The 8,618-nt window shown below is 34.7% G+C and overlaps 1 long non-coding RNA gene across 1 annotated transcript; it reads left to right on the top strand.

Moving 5' to 3' along the window:
• Positions 1-1,142: 1,142 nt before the first annotated feature.
• LOC136273706 (uncharacterized) lies at positions 1,143-5,321 on the top strand. The gene is made up of 5 exons (XR_010711930.1): positions 1,143-1,830; positions 2,039-2,288; positions 3,801-3,922; positions 4,012-4,217; positions 4,325-5,321. It is a non-coding gene; the product is annotated as an uncharacterized lncRNA (long non-coding RNA).
• The last annotated feature ends 3,297 nt before the right edge of the window (positions 5,322-8,618 follow it).

Raw genomic sequence — 8,618 nt, 5'->3', positions numbered from 1 at the left:
CTGATGCTTTGTCAAGAATTGTTGTAGATTGATATTTTATTGTGTAACATTTTTTTCTGCGTGTACTTTGTAATGTGTAAAAGTTTTCGTTTACTCAAACTTTTCTTTAAGGGGGGAGATGTTATGATGATCAGCTGTTTTGTGTTTATGTTTATGTGTGACGTCATAGCGCGCGACAGGATGTGTAGTGTCGTCTGTCAGGTTAGAGAGACGCCAGGGATCGGTGAGGAAAGACGTTGAGGAATCCTCGGTAATTCGGCCATGCCGTGCGGGATCTAGATATAACTGTGACTGTTGGACCGTCTTTTACTTTCTGTGAACTGTGATCCGTCTGTTAACTGTGATCTTCCTGTGAACTGTGATTCGTCCGTGTGCGCGTACCGTCCCGTAAAACTGCACCGTCATGTAGCCATTTAATCAGCTGAGTATCTGTGAAACTTTGTTAAGATTAATTGATTCTGTATTTGTTTATTGTTTGTGTTTTGATATATATGTAATCTATTAAATGTGTAAACGTTAATCGTTATGACTGGTGTCTTTTGTAAGTGTCGCTATATTTAGAATTGGGGAAAGTTTTGGGCTAATTTTAGATTTCTAGTTCGGCGCACGTTACACCCCTAAAAGATCTCACACCCCAAAGAGATTGATTTTACACTCCCCAACGCCCAGAAAAGCAAAAAAATGTTTGCTGAAGATATGTTCTCCCCATCGGATTTGTAAACCACCTTCAGGGACCAAGAAAAGACTTAATGTTGATTTATCTCCAGGAAAAGCCAAGGTATGAGATTGTCAATTTTTACTTTTAGTGGACACCCTTATACTAAAACATATGGATCTGAACATGTATTAAAAATAATTCTATCAAGAAGAACATATTAGACAAAATTCAGAGTCTGTGGTGATAACCATTTTGACACTTAAACACTCAATACTTATATTTATTTTAATGTCTAATTTTTTTTTATATAGGAAGAGACTAAAAGAATGCTAAGCCTACTGCTCAATCCCATTCACTTTTTAAAATAATGTATAAATAATTATCAATGACAGAATTATTTTTTTTATTGATATGGCAGTATACTAAATATTTGTGAACTGGCTGAATATTTCAGAAGAACATTTATATGAAAACTGTTAATACACTGAAATCCATACTATAAATAATTCATCTACCGGGTATTATTGTAAGTTCATGAAAATTATTTTGGAAAAAAATGAATTAATAATAAACTGATATTCTAACAAATGTCAAAAGGTTTTATCTTTGAAACCTTTTCATGTACACTTACACACCTTTACACATTAACTAATCCCTTTTGCAATTTTTTGCTTTCAGTATTAATACCACTTGAAATCTAATTTCTACTGTATTAGTTATCATTTAGAGGCAGACAAGACCATAAAGTCCGAACACGAATAATTAAAGATGGAGTATGGCAATCAGATGTGAAATCAATTGTGAGGGGAGACAAAGGACCGAGTATTTCCAGGAAATTATACTCTATAGAATCTTTAAAGCCTGGATTGCAGAGGTGTGTTCTAAAAGAACTTGAAGATCAATGCAAAACTCTTCGTCAAGTGAAATATAAATCAGTGCTGCGTAACATTTCTCCAAAAAATCTGGAATCATTATCTTTCTAGAGTATCATTAACGACTGCCAACTGTATGCTCCTCTTTTACTTGAGACCTTGGCATGTGTGATGAATCGGCCAACTGAAAACAAACTTGCAGTGGCCGTAGCATTGCTGCTAAGAAACAGAAATACACATATGTCTTCAATCCATCATGTAATAGGTCAAATACTAGATCACGGGGGAGCAACCGATGAGGTATGTATATTAATAGAATTTAATTTTATAACCCAGTTCAAAAAATATTAAGTACCGTATAGCTGACACCGAGATTTAAAATGATCCAAGTCTGTCTGTATACAAAAACTGTAGTATATTTTTTTATCATTGAGATTAATCAAATCATTTGTTGGAAATAAAACATCTGTACATCATTTATAATGCTTATAACGTTTCTTTTTTATAGGTAATTAAATTACTCTCTATTATGGGATTGTGTATTGGACCCCAGTCCATGGGTCTTAAGAGGAATGAATTTGAAATCAGTCAGAGACAGAAAATTAAACACATTGTCCAAGACCATGTGAAGCAGTGCCAAATGGAATATATGACACAGAAAGTTAAGAAAAGTTTGGAGGCACTTCCAGAATCAGATACAATCATATCTGACAAATATCAGATTACGATTCCACCAGTGGTCTTGCCATACCAAACAGGTATGTCATTTGTACACTGTCCAACATCTTATTCAGTAGCCGGATCATATGAAGATTGTTTAGTACAAGCCAACTGTTATTCAATTCCTAAATACCCAGCTACTACAGGATTAAGTGCATTGCCTTTGAAAACACAAGATAAGACATTAGCAATAGAATTCCCAGCTGTTAGTCCTCTTTTTTGTGTACAGCCCAAAACTGACCCCTGTTATGCGCAAGCAGAAAACAAGAAAACACGAAACTTATCACTGAATTTCATATCCAAAACACTCTAGTTTCCTAGCCCAAGATTTGAAGTGATTGGAGACAATCTAGATTTAACAATATCACCTACCTCTATGACAAAAGAAAGACAGAGGAAGAGCATTCATTGGTTTGTGTTGTGTAAGAGAATACTGTCAGACCTTTCTGATGAGTGCCCCAAAGCCGTGATAATGAAAGTTCCAAATAGTGTTTTCATACCAAATACAGATGATTGCCAAGCCCTAGAAAATGATATGATATGATATATCATATAATAAAGATCCTGTGCAAGCATGTAAAGTGTTTGAAGCAATTTCAGGCCTCTATCCCAGACTGTATTCTGCACCCGTATATGGATGAAATGTGCAAAAAATCTGAGTACAGAATAATTGATTTGCTTGACAAAAGTGAGAACAAGTCAGAGGACATGATTAGTATCCTACAACATATACATAAACACTGTGTAGCTCACTCTGAATAAAACCCAACGAAGGTCATTGAAAAGATTGTATTTGGGGGTGATGTGTTGACCAACGAGAGAGCCTACAGTGCCCAGTTAGCCATGATGAATGCTGAGTGTGACTTTAATGGTTTGGCTGGTGTAGTACACAGACCCGAGGGTTTGCATCGGACGATGAACTTCCTTGGGGTATTTCTTGTCAGCAGTTACAGTTCCTTGTTTGGTTTTGTTGCCAGTTGACCAGACGATGACCTCCATTTGGAATATCTTTTCTTACTGAAATTTTATTGTTCAGAGTGAGTTCTATTTTGGAATGAGTCATTTTTTACTAACCAGTCATTCAGCATTTTGAGGTTACAGCATGTGCTTTAATATGTAGAAATCTAGAATAGTAGTGTATTGTAGTTTTCTATCAAATTATTTTGGTTTTTTTTGTAATCATGCTACCAAGATTTGTTGACTATTCTTTAAATTACAGTTACATAATTATGGCAATGAACTTCAGTTGTTCTAAAGGTTTTCTGATTCTAACTTAAATTGATAAATGTACAAATTGATGTCATACTGTATATATCTCTAAAAATTACCGACAATACCACTTACACCCCACCCATCCATGATAACATCTCCCCCTTCACACTTATGTACTTCCTGTTTAACTTTGGATCTGTTAGTTTAAAAGACAAATTAAACTGTGGACAATATTAAAGACTTAAAGTTTTTAGCTAATTAATATTAATTTACAAAAATTTAAACGGTACACTTTCTTAAAGTTTGTTGACAAGGGATATTTTTATTTTTTATTTCAGATCATATACAAGCAATTTTACAGCCTAAAGTCTGCTGCAGACCAAGGAAGTTTGTACCAGTTGAGAAATGTTGTCAGGAGAGTTGATGTTCAAGGTCCAGAGGGAGTAACAAGTTCATTTTGGTAAATGAACTGCAAAGACATTACCAGTAATTTCCCTGAAATACATATCCGCATTTAGTTTTAATATTTTATGGAATTATTTGTTTTAGATCACATATGAACTTCGTGCAGGACTGCTTGGATTCCTTTGTGTTAGGAGATTGTCTTCACATGTTTGGAATGGACTCATTAGATGGTGTCCCAGTTAATGTTGAGATTCCTCATTTCTTACATCTGGCATCCATTGAGGAACAGTATGCTTGGCTCAAATAATTGGGTGAACAGCTGTTTAAAACGTACATAAAACTAAACGAAGGTAAATTTTGATACATATATCCAGTGTAAAGATTCATGGTATCGTTATTTTTTTATGGAAATTATCTATAAAAAAAATTACCTGATAGTTACTTGCAATTTATTTAGATATATTATAGACAGCCTTATCAACATTCAAATGACTGATCAAGTATCGGAGATGGATGATCAAGAATTACTGTTGGCAGAAATGTACGACTCTCGGATTAATCGATACAGCTGTACATGCAACAAAACTTACAAAACTAAGGGTCATTTCAAAAGACACCTTGAAAAAGAACATGAATGGGACTTTGCTTTAAACCAGGATACAACAAATTCAGCAATGCATTCAAAGGTGGATCATGTTGCAGTATGGCGAGCTTCATTCACGAAACTGTCTTTGCTGCTCAGAGACACAGAAGATGCCTATCATTACGGTGATGGTGATCGTATTTTCCGAAATGCCAAATTCGAGATGCTTTGTGCCGAAGCAGCCCACCATACTAAATACCGTTTATGGTTGTGGCGTATGCAAGCATACGAAACTGCCATCTTGAGTCCAAGACAAGCAGTTGAATATAAATGGAACTGCACAGCCAATACACATGGTGGGAAAGGTAAAAATATTCCCAATGACAATCTGGTAGAGACTCTTGTGCAGAAAATTAAGAAGAAATTAAGAGAACAGGGATCTAACATAACCAACAACAGTGCACAGAGAATAGCTCTTTCTATTCAAATTCAGGAAGAATTGAAAGAAAATATATTACGACACTTCACAAGTAAGGAAAAGGGACGTTCAAAACCAACTGTTAACAGAGACTCTGAGCTTAATCTTTTGATGACAGAACTGCTGTATGGTGAAGTTTTTGATGTTATCCAGGGAAGGGAATTCCATGCTTTCAGGGGATTTAGTGATATATTTTCTAGAGTTAAAGCTGAAGAACTGCACAAATGGATTTCAGATCAAAAGTTCAGAGCAAGTTATGAAATGTTTTAAAACTTGTTTAAAATGAAAGTTTCTCTGTGAGTCTTTGAAACTGGATGGACCAATATAACACAATGTTTAATGCGCATCTATAACTCTTCCTTTTTATAATTAGAGTAAAAACACTCTTCCCAACATAACTGCCCATTAACTCATACTGTGCAATAAAATAAGATTCTTAATCAATCATGTGTTTTATTGTTTAGCATAATCAGAAATTGATTTACTGTGGAATTATTTAAATTCGTGGGAGCCAATTTTCGTGGATTGTGGGTTTTTGGCTTATTCGTTGGTATGTAATTTCGTGGATGCACAGGTTTTCAGTTTCAGTTTCAAAGAAAACTCTTTCTAAATTTGTTTTTGTTGAGGATGTAAATTCGTGGGGAGGGGCTTCTCACGAATACCACGAAAATTGAGCCACCACGAATTGTAATGATTCCATAGTAGTCTTCATTGTCAAAGAGAAATTAATATATTCATAAATATTTGTATTTATTGAGATTCCAACAGAGATTTCCCAACTTGTTCAAATCCTTAAAGGGACAACAAATTCCATGATGCTTGTTTGAATAAAAAATCTTTGGATAAAGTTTCAACTTGAAATTTTCTGTGGATCGTTATCCATTTGCCATTTTACATGTTTATATCGTCTGTAATAAGGCTGAAAATGAAAATCCATCACTTCCGTTTGAAACTGAGAGTGAATCAAATTCTTTAATAATCCATGAAAAATGACATCAGGGTCTTCGTTTTGTTTCACTTTAATAACACTCATTTTAATGTTCTTTCTATCAGGGGTGTCAGATATCACACAAGCATTTTTTCCAAAGCACAATTTTGTCATGATTTTTCTTCTGTGACTTGGGCACGCAGTAGCAGTCAGTGCAAAACAAGGAACTTTTAAACAGAGAGAACGCACTTCACCTATGTGACCAAACCACTCGCGGAATGCAGCTTCCTGATTTTTTCCCTCACCCCTGAAAATAAAAGATATGGATTATGATAAATGGACCTCTGAGGTCTTCCAAATTTTCTTTGGGTGTTTCAACTTTGATTTATAACTTGATTTCATATTAAGTTGGTTGGAAAAATGCCTGATGAAAACCTTTCTGGCTCAAAACATATATCACTTATGAATGTTTTAAAGATAACTGTTGGGATATGATTTTGATCACACTATTTTGAAAGAATTCAAATTATATTATTACAGTCAAAAAAATCTCACTTTTTGTTGTTACCTTTATTTAATCTCACATTTAAGAAAATTATTGAAATATCATGTAGATTTGTTTGTATCTGACTTTATATCATAATTTGGTTTTTAAACATTATACGGATACAATCATTTATGCAGTATATAATTTAATTCATGTTTTTAATTTTAAAATTTTTTTTTTAAGGACAAAAATATAGTAGCTAGTCTGGTATTATGGTCAATGTAGAGAGCTAGAGATAAAAACTTATGAACTTGATAAATGATATATTTGTATGTGTGTAAATTATTTGTAAACTGTATTATCTTATCAATGAATGATGGTATGCGCCTCATCAACAACTATCAAACGATGTCTCTTTCGAAATTCTGAGTTCTTCAGAGCATCCCTCCATTTAGCTTCTCCAACTAGGACCTCCGGGCTAACAAAAACGAAGTTGTAGTAACCGCTTGTAACTCTCTCAACATCGGTTGACACTTCAACGTATACTGCTTTATATCCCAAGCTGGACAACCGTTCTACTTGTCCTGTTTTTACTAACGGAGCTGAGCAACTATAACTGTTACCGCAGTTTCACCGAACACAAGTGGTACACATTCATAAGTCAAGGATTTGCCACTTCCTGTCTTAGTTCCAACGAATACATCCCGGTTTTCTTTCAAACATGATATAGCCAGCCTTTGGTTTTCGGTAAGACAATTAATATTGAATTTTTAGCAAATTCTCTTTTCTTGATTCGCCATCTTTGTACAAAACCCAAACTTCGTTTTAAAAGGAGTTATTTCATTGGACAATATATTTTTAGAATTATTACGTAATATTGAGCGTGAGCCCGAGTTTTAGATAGCGACTTATGTCAAGGGTCTGTGTGGAGTTCCGTAATCACAAAACCTTGACGTTGTGAAGATGTATCTATGGTCACATATGTGTATAAGAAAACTTATGCCACGTTCGATATTTAAATATGTGACCACGGAGTGGGCACGTGGTGGACCATGTAATATCTGTGCAAGGACTTATGGTGGGACACTTAATATCCGAACCAAAAACTTATGCTTTCCCAGTCCTACGGAACTTACCTAATGTGAGACGTCTTGTAGAATGCCAGCTAGTCCATCCGAAAAGAACTAATGTCAACAACTCCTTTTTATTGTATATTTGTAAATAAATTGTTTTTGTTTTGTAAATATTGTTTTCTTTGATTTACAAGGACCATCCTTGCTACCAGATTGGTGAAATGTTTTAAGAACCCTATACAATTTGAATGCGATTGTGACAGGTACATTGCATCAAAGAACACCATTCAAATTTCACTAAAACACTCAAAAACCGATTTGTAGAGGAACGGGTCACTCATAAACTTGCTAGCTACAAATGACTTCGCTTATCCAGTGTTGTCGCTCATGTCATTCATGTCAGCCACACCTCATTGTCTCAGTACCTTCTTTTGTTATGCTAGGGGCACGCCAGTCACTAGATATCAGGTTATGTCAGTTTTCTCCATGCTCATCGCTAAATTATGTTTAGATGCCAAAGGGTACAAAACAAATTTATTTCGCAAAGGGGCAGCAACAGATGCCTGTGTCCAGGGCAAGAGTGAGGATCAGATCGCAGCAGGGAGCAGGTGGAAGTCCATGTGTTTACATAGAAACATTAAATGCTAAATCAGCTACGAGATTTTTATCACAATAGGCTGTGTAAGTTCGATAGTATTTTTGTTCCTTTAGTTTATTATTGACAACAAATACCAATATCATTGTAGGTCACAAAAGAATATTTTTTCATCTCTTGACATCTAGGTAAGCAATGATTTGTCTTTAATAATGTTCAATGAAGTAATCTTTAACGTTTTCCCTCTCATCTTTTTCAATTGTATTTCTTTCTCATGATGTGTATTTTTATTAAAAAGCGTCCAAATGTGCTGCATAAATATTTTGGACAGGCTACATGAAATACTCATATCAGTGTGGTTGTGCCTTTGCAAAACTTGCATAACAAATTATAGTTTGAATTTAAAACCCTGTGACACACGCATGCATTAAAAGTCCTATATTTAGTATATAACAAGTTTATTATACTTCTGCTCCTTTTATAGAGCTTAGGGAGATGATGTAATTATGATTTAACGATTGAAAATCATGTTATTTTCTTCAGTCGGTATTCCACTGTTATTTCGCCAAGAAAGAAAGTAAGATAAAAATAAGTATAAACATGAAAC

Source organism: Magallana gigas, chromosome 3, assembly GCF_963853765.1.
Source record: "Magallana gigas chromosome 3, xbMagGiga1.1, whole genome shotgun sequence".
Lineage (NCBI taxonomy): Eukaryota > Metazoa > Mollusca > Bivalvia > Ostreida > Ostreidae > Magallana > Magallana gigas.
Note: the sequence above shows the minus strand (reverse complement) of the source record. Positions and strands in the feature narration are given on the sequence as shown.